The 15,685-nt window shown below is 38.4% G+C and overlaps 1 long non-coding RNA gene across 1 annotated transcript in view; it reads right to left on the bottom strand.

The window, feature by feature from the left end:
* The window catches only part of LOC136157466 (uncharacterized), a 107,943-nt gene extending 92,318 nt beyond the window's left edge, over positions 1-15,625 (bottom strand). The window contains exon 1 of the long non-coding RNA XR_010661273.1: positions 15,524-15,625. This is a non-coding gene — a long non-coding RNA (uncharacterized lncRNA). The remainder of the gene's footprint in view (positions 1-15,523) is intronic.
* Positions 15,626-15,685: the final 60 nt, after the last annotated feature.

Genomic DNA, 15,685 nt, shown 5'->3' with positions numbered 1-15,685 from the left:
TAAGAGCTTCGTGACATGCATACCATGACTATGTCGAAATAAAAGAAGCCAAGATTCCTGCTATATATTTATGGGAAGGATTTAAAACCACAGATTTAAATCAAAGATACTCAACTTGCAGACATACTGTCCAAAGGAAAGAACACATACCCTGGCTTCTCTAGTTTCCCGTCTCCAAACAGTGGCCTCTATGTTCTCTTCAAAACACAAATCTGTTTATGTCACACCTTGCTTAAAATCTTTCAGTGATTCCACCTTACCCTAGAATAAAGTCCAAAATCCTAACACATCCTGACCTGGCCCTTGCCTACTTTTCCTCCTTCAGTGGTACAGCACTCTGCCTTTCTCCATCCATACTAACCTTCTTTCAGTTCCTCTTCCTCTCTCAGATTAAAAAAAAAAAAAAAATTGTACACCTGTAATGTCCCTGGCAGTGTTAATCATTTTACATAACCTTCTTTCAGTTCCTCTTCCTCTCTCAGATTAAAAAAAAAAAAAAAATTGTACACCTGTAATGTCCCTGGCAGTGTTAATCATTTTACATATACATTTCATTGAATCCCCTCAAAACCTTGTGGGATAGGTGTAGTTATCATCTGCACAAGAGAGTAAGTGTCTTGCCATGGAATTGCCAAGTACGGTGCTTAATAAGAGGTACTACACCTCAACAAGTGCTTTCCCTGATAGCTCAGCTGGTAAAGAATCCGCCTGCAATGCAGGAGACCCCAGTTAGATTCCTGGGTCAGGAAGATCTCCTGGAGAAGGGATAGGCTACCCACTCCAGTATTCTTGAGCTTCCCTGTTGGCTCAGACAGTAAAGAATCCACCTGCAATGTGGGAGACCTGGGTTCAATCCCTGGGTTGGGAAGATCCCCTGGAGGAGGGCATGGCAACCCACTCTAGTATTCTTGCCTGGAGAATCCCCAGTGCAGAGAAGCCTGGCGGGCTATAGTCCATGGAGTCACAAAGAGCTGGACACAGCTAAGTGATTAAGCACAGCACAGGACACACTTCAACTAAAGCCTTCTGCCAAAGAGACTTGCCAAAAATATAAGAAATTTAATTTTAGATCAAAGCAAGACTAGTCACAGTTTTAAAAAATTAGTTTAAATATAAAAATACAATGATGTCTCCACTTAGGTCAGAACTCTGACAATTTATAGCCTCCTCTATAAGTTGGTTTAAAGAAGGGAAAAAAAAAAAAAAAACAGCTGGAAGGCCTATTGTGAGACCCATGAACTTTATATAGCACAGGACAAGCAGAGTTATTAACATATTGCAGACACCAACAATCAAGTAAACCGTATCATGATAAATGATATAAGAATATAATAGTCAGTGAGAAGTAAAAGCAACTTGACAACCTAGACCAGATCTCATCTTTTTTTGGGTTCTTCTATACAATGTAAAGGTGTTCACTTTGTGTTTGTTTTTTTTTTCACTTTTTTTGTGAGGCCACATCACACAGCTTGCTGGATCTTCCCAGACCAGGAAGGGAACCACAGCCACTGCAGTAAAAACCCAGAATCCTTGCCACTACGCACCAGGGAAGTCCCATGGGCATTCAGTTTTAATGAATAATAAAAAAAAAAAAAAAACATATTCAACAACGTGTCAGTGCATCACAGTGTAATATTTGAGATTCAAATACCATTTAAGTCAAGGAAGTCAAGCATTGTGCAAATACTTACATTGTAAATAAGTAAAGCAAAAGCTTTGAAATTTAAGCTTCAGCTATTTTAAAAGTCCCAAGTTATCCTATGATACAGGCTAAATGAGGTATCATTGTACAATGTAACAGCCAGCCAGTTGTTAAAAATTTAAAGTACAATTTCTTTAAGAATTGAAAATTTACTGCACCAAAAATAGGACTTGAGGATGTCTTATATTTCTTTTGCTTGTCTAATTGCCCTAGCTTGATCCTTCAGTATAATGCTGAATAGATGTGACTAGAGGGCACATCTTCGACTTGTTCCTATTCTTAGGGGTAAAGCTGTCAGTCTTTAACCATTAAGTGAGACATTCACATTGAATTTTTTATAGATGCTCTTTATCAGGTTTAGGAACTTTCTTGTATTCCTAATACACTGAATGCTTTTATCATAAAAATATATGGATTTTTTTTCACATGCTTTTTCTGTTTTGAGATGACCATAGGATTTTATTCTACTGTCCAGGCTCTTCTGTCCATGGAATTCTCTAGGCAAGAATACTGGAGTGAGTTGCCAGGCCCTTCTCCAGGAGATCTTCCCAACCCAGGGATCAAACTTGGGTCTTCTGCATTGTGGGTAGATTCTTAATCATCTGAGCCACCCAGCAAAGCCCATTCTATTGTTACAGTCTATTTTATTGGTTCCATGAAAGATGGGAATACCAGACCACCTTACCTGCCTCCTGAGAAACCTGTATGCAGATCAAAAAGCAACAGACAGAACCAAACAGGGAACAATGGACTGATTCCAAATTGGGAAAGGAGTGCATCAGGAATGTATATCGTCACTCTGTTTATTTAACTTATATGCAGAGTATATCATGTGAAATGCCGGGCTGGATGAAGCACAAGCTGGAATCAACATTGCCGGGAGAAATATCAATAACCTCAGATATGCAGATGATACCACCCTTATGGTAGAAAGCAAAGAGGAACTGAAGAGCCTCTTGATGAAGGTGAAAGAGGAGAGTGAAAAAGCTGGCTTAAAATTCAACATTCAAAAAACTAAATGAAAGTGAAAGTGAAGTCACTCAGTCGTGTCCAACACTTTGCGACCCCATGGACTGTAGCCTACCAGGCTTCTCGGTCCATGGAATTTTCCAGGCAAGAGTACTGAAGTGGGTTGCCATTTCCTTCTCCAGGGGATCTTCCCAACGGGATTGAACCCAGGTCTCCCACATTGCAGGCAGACGCATTACTGTCTGAGCCAGCTCATGCCATTTGGTCCCATCACATCATGGCAAATAGATGGGGAAACAATGGACATGGTGGCAGACTATTTTCTTGGGCTCCAAAATCACTGCAGATAGTGACTGCAGCCAAGAAATTAAAAGATGCTTGCTCCTTGGAAGAAAAGCTATGTCAAACCTAGAGAGCATATTAAAAAGCAGAGACATTACTTTGCCAACAAAGGTCTGTCTAGTCAAAGCTATTGTTTTTCCAGTAATCATGAATGGATGTGAGAGTTGGACCATAAAGAAGGCTGAGCCCTGAAGAATTGATGTTTTTGAACTGTGGTGTTGGAGAAGACTCTTGAGAGTCCTTTGGAATGCAAGGAGATCCAACCAGTCCATCCTAAAGGAAATCTGTCCTGAATATTCATTGGAAAGACTGATGCTAAAGCTGAGGCTCCAACAATTTGGCCACCTGACGCAAAGAGCCGACTCATTTGAAAAGACCCTGATGCTGGGAAAGATTGAAGGCAGGAGGAGAAGGGGACGACAGAAGATGAGATGAATGGTTGGATGGCATCACCGACTCAATGGACAGGAGTTTGAGCAAGCTGCGGGAGATGGTGAAGGACAGGGAGGCCTGATGTGCTGCAGTCCATGGGGTCGCAAAGAGTCGGGCACAACTGAGTGACTGAACAACAACATTTTATTGATTGGGTTTTGTATATTGAATCAACCTTGCATTCTTAGGATAAAACCCACTTGATCATAGTATATAATCCTTTTCAAAAATTTGCTTGATTTTGTCCTTTAGTATTTTGTTGTGAAATTTGGGGCTCTACATTCACAGAGATATTGGTCTGTAGTTGTCTTTTCTTGTAATATCTTCATCTGGTTTTGGTAGCAGAATAATACTGATTTCACAGAATGATTTGAGAAGTTTTTCCTCGTTTTCTAGCTTTTGTAAAAGCCAAGTAATAATAAAAAAACGATCTGTAAGATTTTAGGTACTCATTAAGAATTCAGATTTTGAGTGAAAAAAGATAAAAAGATAAATATAGAAAAGATTTGCAGAAGCACAGACTTCTGCTTTGGGTCATTGTACAGTAACTAGTGTTGGACATGTCAATTATAAAACTGGGAAAAAATATGACTGTGTCTTTTATAAACTGGACAGCCTATAGTATAAGAGGAAATGAGTCAGGTGAGCCTCTGGGGCTCTTTCTGCACCCTGGTACAGTGGAGGAGGAGCTCAAGTAGAAAGTGTCATTCTCACTGTGCTGACATGGAGAAGACTGGAGATTGGGGTACTGCAGCAACTGGAATTTATGGGGCCGGAGTCACAGAGAGGGGAGTTGTGAGGAGGAGGTAACAGAAGTATGCAGTGTAGTTTCCTTCAGGGCTTTGGCCACAGCCAGAACTGTGCATTTCAAGCTAAGATTCCATAAGAACTAGCAGACAGTAGCTACCAAGAGTTGAATGGAAAAAAAAGAGAGAGAAGTCGCATAAAGTTAGAAAACGTTCAGGGCAAAGGGAATGGAAAGATCTTGTTAAGTTTCTCAGGTTCTCAGTTGCAGCTCCCAAAAGGATCTGCCTTAACAGTAAGAACCAAAGCCCAAAAGAAGAGACAAACCTGAGGACTAAAGACGAATCTAAATTGGACCTACACTAACAAACCATTATTCTAATTCTGACAGATCAAAAGGATCTTCCAACAATTTGTTTAATGGGGAAAACATTTTTTTTCTTTTTTTAATTGAAGTATAGTTAATTTACAATGCTGTGTTAGTTTCAGGGATACAGTAAAGTGATTCAATTAGGCATACACATGTATCTATTTTTTTCAGATTCTTTTGACTTATAGGTTATTACAAAATATTGAGTAGAGTTCCCTATGTTAGACAGTAGATCTTTGTTGTTTATCTATTTTATATGTAGAGCTGTATGTCTAAATGTTGATTCCAAACTCCTAAGTTTTCCCTCCCCTTCCTTTGGCTTTGGTAACCTCAAGCTTGTTTTCTATGTGTGTGGGCCTATTTCTGTTCTGTAGATAAGTTCATCTGTAGCCTTCCTTTTTAGATTTCACATGTAAGTGATATCGTATGATACCTGTATGTCTCTGCCTGACTTACTTCACTCAGTATGACAGTCTCTAAGTCTATCCATATTGCTATGAATGGCATTATTTTGTTCTCTTTTATGGCCAAGTAACATTCCATTGTAGAAGTATACCACATCTTTTATTATTATTATATTTATTGGGATACAGTTGATTTACAATGTCGTGTTAGTTTCAGGCATAGAGCAAAGTGAATCTGTTATGCATACTCATATATCCACTCTTTTTTAGATTCTTTTCCCATGTAGGCCATTACAGAGCACTGAGGAGAGTTCCCTGTGCTACACAGTAGATGCTTGTTGTTTACCTATTTTACATATAGTTGTATGTATACATTAACCCCAAACTCCTAATCTTCCCCTCCCCCCTTACCCTTGGCAATCACATTTTCTACATCTGTAATCATATTTTCTACATCTGTAATCATATTTTCTACATCTGTAATCATATTTTCTATGTCTATTTCTGTTTTGTATATGTTAATTTATAGCCATTTTTTTAGATCCCACATATAAGTGATGTCATATGATGTCTTTCTCTCACTGACTTACTTCACTCAGTAGGACTATCTCTAGGCCATCCATGTTACTGCAAAAGGCATTATTTTGTTCTTTTTTATGACTCAGTCATATTCCATTGTATATATGTATCACACATCTTCTTTATCCATTCATCTGTCAGTAGACATTTAGTTTGCTTCAATGTCTTAAATATTGTAAACAGTGCTTAAATGAACATTGGGGTGTACGTGTCTTTTCAGACTATGGTTTTCTTCAAATGTATGTCTGGGAATGGCCTTGTAGGGTCATATGGCAGCTCTATTTTTAGTTTTTTTAAGGTGCCTCTATACTATTCTCCATAGCAGCTACACCAGTTCACATTCCCACCAACAGTGTAGGAGGGTTCCTTTTCTCCACACCCTCCACAGTAAGTCAGACAGCATTTATTATTTGTAATCTTATAGCAATTTAACTAGAAAATTTAATGTGTCAGAAAAAGAAATTTGACACCCAAAGGATAATAGTGTAATACAGAAACACAATACAAAATCCTTACACCCTACCATTGACAATGTCCACTATCAAATAAAAAGACACTATATTTGAAAAAGGCAAGAAAACCTGGCCCATATCAAGAGAGAAAAGAATCAACAGAAAATATCCAGGTGTTGAGGGGAGCAGAAAATACTTTATAAATATACTCAAATACTTAAAAAAAAAAAAGAGAGACGTATACTGTAAATGAACAGATGGGGAAGTTCTGTGGGGAAATGGAAACTATCCTTTAAAAGACTCAACCAAAAGTTCTAGAAATATAGATACACACACACAGTTATTTAAACCAGTGATAACTGTAATATTAAACACTGAAACATATTTTTAAATTATTGTTAAAATTCTTAAAGATTAAACCAAAGTTAAAAATGATGACAGATTCAAATGAGCATGCTAATGTCTCAGTGCAAATTAAATTATAAATGTCATTATGCAAAGGTCACTTTAAAGGCTAACAAACTAATAATATCAACAATATAATATCCAAAAATAAAAAACACCTCATCAAAATTAAATTTTAAATGCTGGCTAGCATAACTACTAGATATAGTTATGCTCTACATAATAACTACTAGAAATTCACCAGTAGGAAGCAATTCAATGGGTAAGAACTTTTGAAATGTTAACTATATATTTGTGTTACACATCAAAGGTATGAAAATGGTGGTAGAGACACCAATGTTGTATTACTTGGTATATTTAAATATCAAACGGAGAATAAAATACTGATGTATGGTTGCTTGCCTAATTGTGATTTATGACACATTTATGTGCCATCATGTATGTCAAGATAAGTGATCTCTTATTTTTTCAATGGCATATCCAATTAAAATTATTTTTTCCAAAATAAATATATAAACTTCTACGTAAGTGGAATCCCCATATCCTATTAACAATATCAAAGTAGTTAATTTAGTTACATATTAAATTGCACATAAGATTACATAGTAATCTAAAGATGTTGCTTTGTTCCACCTAGAGTTTGATGAAACAATCTTATTCAAACTCTTCACATGTATGTTCAACAACTTCTTCTTCACTATTATCACAAGATTTCAAAATAGGTAGCTGAAAAATGGATAGACAACTCACCTTTATAAAGAATTTTGTTGATTAAGATTATGGAAGTATTTGTAAAGAGAATTTCCACTATGAAAGTTGTCATTCTGACCCATTCTGGAGAAGATGTGAGTGGTATCCTCACTCTACCCCAAGCCTAGAGAGATTTGAAAGAAAAAAAATACCTGGAAACTTCTCAGGTATTCCCTGAAGTCAGGGGACAAAGTAATCTATTGAGTGACTTGTTCCTGAGAAAACTAAAGCAGATTATGACAGCAGAATAGACAGGGCTGCATTTGGGAAGTAACTGCACTCTCCTCCAATGAATGACCGAAATGTGTGAATCCTAAAAACAAAATACAGAATTCATGGTAGGTATGTTGACTTGAAATCACCCAAACCAAGATCCTATCCAAAAGCAACACTTGGCCCCCTACTGCACTCATTCCATAGGATCACCTGGAGAAAACTAGAGGAAAGGAAGAGAGGAAGCGAATTGGCCTCTTCCTGTGTGCACCCTATTTCTGTCAGCATCTCCCAGCGATGACACTTGACTCTCAGCAGAAACAGTTGATCTTCAAGTGGTAGTGGCTGGCAGTTTCACTCTCAAAACCACCTTCCTCGTATCCCTCAGATAGGTCAGTACCAGATGGCCAATGCCCCTCACCAGAGTTGTTGGTCCAGCCTCCACATCCCTAAAGTTCCACAGTGACCCCACCTCAGAGGTCTGACTCCCAGCTCAAGTTCCCTTCTCTAAGACTTTAAGAAACCAACCTCTTCCCTTTGGTACCCCCTGACTTGAAGAGGTTACCTCTTCTCTAATACTTGGTTAATAATTATTTACATAAAATTCTCTTTTAAAAATAATTGGTACTGTTCCTGCTTCCTGACTAGACTCTGATTCATAAGTTTCACTGTCTTCAGTAAAACCTAACATGGCGTTACAGAATGTGACATTATCCCCAAGTTCAAGTTCAGCATGTGACTACAGAGAGACCCACCTGGCATGATTCAGGTGTAAATGGGCAACACTCTGTAACCCGCTTGAGCGCAGCCCAACTAAATGCTAGAAGCACAGGGTGGCCTCAATACAACACTCTCCTTTTGCTTATCGTGAAGACCTCTCCCACCGATCTTTTGACTTAAGACTCTTAGAAGTGAGACAGTCACCAAGCTCTATATACTCTAAATTTTCAGTGCCAAATGTGAATTTCTCTAAATGGGTCTCTTCAAGGCCCATCACTTGACTTGAGGTACAGGCCGGTACCACTCTCCTCTCTGTGGAAAAAGTGAGAGAGGAAATATCATTAAACATTGACATTTCTCTCCCAAGAAATACTCAGTACAGGCCTTCATCTTTCAATCTTCAATATTCCTCAGCCTTTTTATATGTAGCATTTATAAGCCTTGATCCCTAGAGCCTCTTTTGAAACCTAAAGTCTTAAGGAAAAGTTTTCACTTAAAATCCTATCTGTATTAGCTAGGGTATAAATTAGTCTTCTATAACAAAAGATTCCAAAATGCAGCAACTCAAATAAGGTCGAGGTTTACTGCTCTCTCCTGGTAAAAGAGTGATAAACTTCTACCTGTGGAAGAATAAACTTCTACTTCATGGCAGGAGAGCTTGCTCCATGATGTCACCTAGGACCAGGACCCTTCCACCTCTTTTTTTCAGACATCCCCTCAGAGTACTGCCCACACCTGCATAGTTGAAGTTGGCTCACTATTGTGATGGTCAAAGTACAGCCTTCAGAAGAACTGAATGAAATAAGGGGATCTGTGTATCCAATATTTTAAAGACAAGATTCAGAAAGCATGTTTATTTGTACTCACATGGCATAGGAAAAACTTAGACATGTAATCACATCTAGCTCTAACAAGGCTTGGACATGTAATCTCTGGCTCAGGGGCCATGTCCCCGGCTGGAAGTCAATAGATTCTATTGCTAGACAGGAAAGCCATTTGGGATAATTAGCAGATCCTGCTAATAATCACTTATAAAAAAGTTCAAAATTCAAATAATACTAAAATGAAATTACTGAAAAATTTTAACATGAAATGTTACATTCAGAATATACTTTTAGAACTAAAAAGTTTTCTTTAAAAATTTAGTTCTAAAATATGTTAAACCTGCATAAACTATAATCTACCTTGATATTTAAGAAAATAAAGTTGAGATCTACTACTGGAAACAACAGAAAAGATCCTCAGATGAGCCAGGACGTTTAGTGCAATGTTTTCAAACTCTGAACCATCTTACCAGAGCCAATAAAATTAAAACAATAAAAACAGCATAGTTTTCACTTCACCTCATTTTTTTAATCTACCTACCCTTACTTAAACAGGTAGGGAAATGCCTAGAGTGGGAGCCATGAGGAAAAACTCAAGAAAAGGGTACTGTTCATTCACAAACTAAATAATCAATTCCTCCAGTGACTATAAAGAGACCACGTATTAAGTACTACAAGGCACCACCTCTAATATTTATAGAAATAGTGAAAGTTCTAAAAACTACCAGCTAACAGGTTATTTTTGGCTAAACTATACTGTGTCAGCTTTATTCCATACAGGCTTAACATATGTTAAGATGTGTTCAGAAAAACAAATCAGTTCAACATGAACTAATATTCAGACGGCAACCACAGATCAATTAAAGCCAACTTCTGACTTCCTTGACAGGAAATCCCTCATATGTTAATAAATGAGTTTGGACTTTCAGAGTATTAGTGACTATGGTAACCCTAGTCACTTTTTAAAAAGCTAATTCCAAAGTTTCCAGATGTCCTCTGCCTATAGATAGCTGTGAATTCCAAGATAACTAAACAATCTTATCCTTGGGAAACCTGTTTGAAAAGGGACACCTTTAATAATAAAAGTAGAACCATTTGAATGTGTCTCAAGAAGAGTGGTTTTCCCAAAGCTAGGATGAAAGAATCCAGTGTATAAACTGCCCTGTTAAGGCTAGACTTTGAGAAAGCATATTGAGGTATTTATAAATCTACCTATGGAAAAGAATTTGCAGTATTTGGAGGTCTGGCACAGTTACTGCCTTTCATTAGCTTAACTTGAAGCCATTTTCACAACTGGGATCTTAGAGAATGTACATTTTTGGACCATCAAATTTTAAACAGAAAATAAGAACTTTAGATATATAACAACTTACAGACAAAATGTAAAAAAGAAGTCTTTTCATAGATTATTCTTTATAATAAAGTTTCAATTGATAAACACAAGTGACTAAATAATTACATTTTCATGTTACTTTATGTCAACAGACATTTTTAAGTACTTTTCAGGTAATTAAACCAACATTGCTCTTTTGAACACCTCATTGTTAATATTCTCTACTTGACCATTTCCTACTGAAAGTTTAATATCAAAATTTATATAAAGTCTACTTTCATGAGAACTCCTTGTGAGCAAATAATGTTTTCATGTTAAAGACTAGCATATTAAGCCATATTAAAAAAGGAATGATATGAATGTTTAACCAAGTTTGGAAGTTCGGCAGTAGCTTAGACTAAAAATAAAGCTGTTCTAACAGAGGGCCAGTTAAATACCCATAGTCTGAAGAATATTTTTAAAAGTCAGATTCATTATTCAAAGAAAAAGTAATAAAACTATGTAAAATTTAATGTGTGGAAACATTTAAAATTCCACCATTTGAAAGAGTAACTTGGAATAATACATTAAGTGTTCTAATTTGGAATCAAGATAATTACACTATTTTAGGTAAACCAAAAGCCCTTACTTTATAAAAATCTCTATTAGAATAATGGGATTATTTTTAACTCTTATAGACAAAAAAAGTAGAACAAGAACAAAAGAACAGGACTAAAGCAAGGATACTCATTAATGCAAGTAAGGCAATGAAGTTAAAGATCAAGAATATGAAACAAGATATTTACTCTCTGAATCAAAATACATTAAAAAAAAAAAATAAGATTCTTACTCAGGTATTACCCTGTGGAGGTCTAAGAGGCAGACAAATGGCATATCAAATCTCAAAAACATCTCAGAGATTGTGTCATTTATTAAGCTATTGTCTTGTAGCTCCAAACCCAGACTTCTACATCACACATTCTGATGGTAGAGCTGAGACCCTGTAAACCACATTTCTGTTTTGCCAGTTGTCTCCATGTTGGATTCTGCTGAAAAGTAATCTTAGAAGGATAAAAAATCAACTTTGTGCATCTCACTTCCTTCCTTCAGGCTTTTTAGGTACATCATTCTTGTTAGCATTGTCCCAATACTTCTTCAGTCCAGCAGCAACACCCTTTCATAGCAACATGTGAATCTAGTTTGCAGTTTCTGCTAAACCAATGCTTATCTCATCCTCCTGATAGTTGTGGTGTCTTACTAATCTTTTTTTCCCATACAGTTTTCCATTTAGCTTTATGCCAAGTTCGCTATTCTTAATATTAAATTTTCTTTTTAAATAATGAATACGGTTTCTCTCCTCTGACTGAACCTGGTCTGACTGACCACCTCTCCAGTAGTTGCAAAGGGGAATGGTGCTATAAAAGTCATGAAAATAAATATTATTTCCATAAAATAAATCTTAATCAAATATTCTTGGTTCCCAGGCATACACAGAAGAGACAGATTCTCAACCAGAGCAAAATGGAGATTATGGGGCCAATTATGGGGACTTACATTAACCAAAGGTTTAGAAACACCAAGTCTAATCCTTTCAAAATATAAAGGAACCTATGAATTTACTATCTATGGCAAAAAAAGAAAAAAAAAAAAAGCAAGACTTTGCAGATGTGGTTAAGAATCTGAGAGGGCCCTAAATGCAATAGCATGTATTTTTATAAGATACAGACAGAGGGAGACACACAGAAGTGGGGAAGTCAATGTGATACAGAGGCAATAGAGACTGGAGTGATATTAACACAAGTCCTTGTGATGAAACCACAAGGAAAGAAATAGTCACCAAACCCTAGCAGAAACTGGAAGAGACAAGAAACAGATTCTCCCTTAGAGACTACAGATGGAGCATGGTCCAGAACCATAAAAGAACGAATTTCGATTGTTATAACTCACCAAGTTTGTGGTGATTTGTTAAGGCGCACTAGGAAACCAACATAAGGATATTAAGCAAAAGCTTTACGGAATGCATCACATTTTAAGAATGGCAGGTAGGGTCTCCATACACAGTGATTGTAAAGGAAAAAACAAAAAGGGAAGGAAAGGTGAGAATTAGAAACAGAGGGGTGAAAGCAGTGAGAGAAAACCAAGGGAGCTGTGCAATGTAAAAAACAAAGTAGTTCAATTAGGTAAGAGAACATGCTACTCGGAATTAATGACACGGATTACTGAAGATCTTAAAAGGCAGCCTAAGAAGTTCGAACTTCAATCTAAGAAGTCTGAACTTAAATTTCTGGACAGTCAAGATCCTCTTCAGCTTGTGAGGACAAGCTCTATGTGTGGTGGGGAAAAGGGTAGGAGATAGAGTCTGGGAGAAAGAAATAGCAATGTGATAAATCCTTTGCATACCTCTATTATACTCTTCACTACCTGTACTCATGTCCTTCCACCACAAGGCTTAACGACTGGGACTGAGCTTCCCCAAGATTGAGAAAAATTCTGACACACACGTTTGATGAAGGGTAAATGAGTTGAATGAAGACGATGTGTGCATTTTTTTTATTTTACTCATTACTAAGCAAGGTATGAGAGCAGAATACTGAACAGTACTTGAATCACTTTAACTTTTCAAGAGTTTGGGTAAGATAACTTTATAAAAATATATATTAATGTTGAAAGTTTAAGACATTTCAAAGTATTTCCTGATTAACTCCAGGGAATACCCCAGAATGAACACAGCAATTCTAGCCAATCCAATCAATGAATGGTCACTGTCTGGAGCAGAGTTTGTGTAAACTAAGTACAGAGTTACTAAGCAACTTAGTAAACTAAGTTACAGTTATGTAAACTAAGGTTTGTGCCACAACAAATTAACAATGTCTGCTGAAGTGTTGGATTAGGAGTAGACACTCAAAAGACTCCTGTTTCCCATCCCATTCTTGCTCCATAAATTAGCAATTTGGTTTCTTTAAAAACTTTTTATGTCTTATGTGAATTACAGAAAGAAAAATTCCATTTGAATAAAGGTTCCCATTAGTTGAGCTTAGTTAATCAAAGATTTGCTGCATCCAGGGCTTCTCTGATGGTTCAGTGGCTGAGTCCACCTTCCAATGCAGGGGACGCCAGGTTCTGTCCCCGATCTGGGAAGACCTCACACGCTAAGGGGCAACGAAGCCTGTGTGCCACAACTGCTGAGCCTGTGCTCCCCAGCCCCAGAGCTGCGACTGCTGGGCCCGAGCACTGCGACTACTGAAGGCCTCGCACCTTAGATCTGGAAGGCCCCAGGGAGAAGTCACCATGATGAGAAGCCCTGGCTGCAACTAGAGAAAGCCTGCCCTCAGCAATGAGAAAGAAAGCAAAGGGTGTGTCAAAGGGGTAGATTGTTCTGCTTTCTTCATTTTCTGGTTTCAGGATATTAACTATTCTAGCTGTAAAGACAGGGCTGATTTGACTGTGTGCCTTAGAATTCCAGTGCATGTTCTACTGCTGCTACTGCTGCTGCTGCTGCTAAGTCATTTCAATCTTGTCCAACTCTGTGCAACGCTATAGACAGCAGCCCACCAGGCTCCGCCGTCCCTGGGATTCTCCAGGCAAGAACACTGGAGTGGGCAGCTATTTCCTTCTCCAATGCATGAAAGTGAAAAGTGAAAGTGAAGTCACTCAGTCGTGTCCGACTCTTCATGACCCCATGGGACTGCAGCCTACCAGGCTCCTCGGCCCATGGGATTTTCCAGGTAAGAGTACTGGAGTGGGTTGTCATTGCCTTCTCCGAGTGCATGTTCTACAAAAGAGCTAGTTCTGTGTTTCAACAAAGCAACAAACCCAGATCACCTTGGAGAAGAGGAAAATCAACACTTGGGTCAATGAAAACTGGAGGGGACGGGGGCAGGCATGCAGGAGAGAACACCTGTAAATACTGAGTTCCAAAGTTTACACTGAAAGTTTTGAGCCTGGACCCAGGGAGAGGCTGAACAGCAGTGGTTTGAAATGTGGTCAACCCTGCAGTAGCCCACAATCCTCCTCAAACACATGCAGTGCCCTCACCTCCCATGAGGGGTGAACCAAAATAACTGCCTTTTAAAGGTTTAAAATATATACTTCTGCTTTATTGATTCCGCCAAAGCCTTTGACTGTGTAGATCACAACAAATTGTGGAAAATTCCTGAAGAGATGGGAATACCAAATCACCTTACCCGCCTCCTAAGAACTCTGTATGAAGGTCAAGCAGCAAGTTAGAACCAGATATGGAACAGACTGGTTCCAAATTAGGAAAGGAGTACATCAAGGCTGTATAGTGTCACCCTGCTTATTTAACTTACATGCAGAGTATATCATGTGAAATGCCAGGCTGGATGAAGCACAAACTGGAATCGAGATTGCTGGGAGAAACATTAATAATCTCAGATACACAGATGACACCACTCATGGCAGAAAGTGAAGAGGATCTGAAGAGCCTCTTGATGAAAGTGAAAGAGGAGAGTGAAAAAGCTGGCTTAAAGCTCAACATTCAAAAAACCGAGATCATGGCACCTGGTTCCATCACTTCATGGCAGACGGGGAAACAATGGAAACAGTGACAGACTTCATTTTCCTGTGCTCCAAAATCACTGCAGATTGTGAGGGCACCCACGAAATTAAAAGACGCTTGCTCCTTGGAAGAAAAGCTATGACCAACCTAGACAGCATATTAAGAAGCAGAGACATTACTTTGCCAACAAAGGTCCGCCTAGTCAAAGCTACAATTTTTCCAGTAGTCACGTATGGATGTGAGAGTTGGACTATAAAGAAAACTGAGTGCTGAAGAATTGATGCTTTTGAACTGTGGTGTTGGAGAAGACTCTTGAAAGTCCCTTGGACTGCAAGGGGATCAAACCAGTCAATCCTAAAGGAAATCAGTCCTGAATATTCACTGGAGAGACTGATAGTGGAGCTGAAACTCCCAATACTTTGGCCACCTGATGCGAAGAACAGACTCACTGGGAAAGATGCTAATGCTGAGAAAGACTGAAGGCGAGAGAAGAACGGGATAACAGAGGATGAGAAGGTTGGATGGCATCACCAACTCCATGGACATGAGTTTGAGTAGGTTCTGGTAGTTGGTGATGGGCAGGGAAGCCTGGCGTGCTGCAGTCCATGCACACACGACTGAGCAACTGAACTGAACTGAAAGGCTTAAACCATAGTTCCTTAGATGAGACAAAAACGCAAACATTATCCTACAAGTTTTGTCATCCTTATAAAAAAACAGAATAGGCACCCTTTTTGTCGAGGTCCAAGCTATTAACGGTACGGCTCAGGTTACATTTTTGTTTACCTAGGGAAAAGTCCCAGGACTTGTGTCCGCAGTTCGCCGAAAGCCTTTAAATTAGGCCCTCGATAACAACTGTGTAGTTCCACTGGGAACCGTCCACTTGAGCACTTTCTCTGGAAAAGCGCGAGAGAGATGCCGACTGCAACCCCGCCCTCCCACGTCAGT

Source organism: Muntiacus reevesi, chromosome 1 (genome assembly GCF_963930625.1).
Source record: "Muntiacus reevesi chromosome 1, mMunRee1.1, whole genome shotgun sequence".
Lineage (NCBI taxonomy): Eukaryota > Metazoa > Chordata > Mammalia > Artiodactyla > Cervidae > Muntiacus > Muntiacus reevesi.
This window is presented reverse-complemented; position numbering and strand designations above follow the sequence as displayed.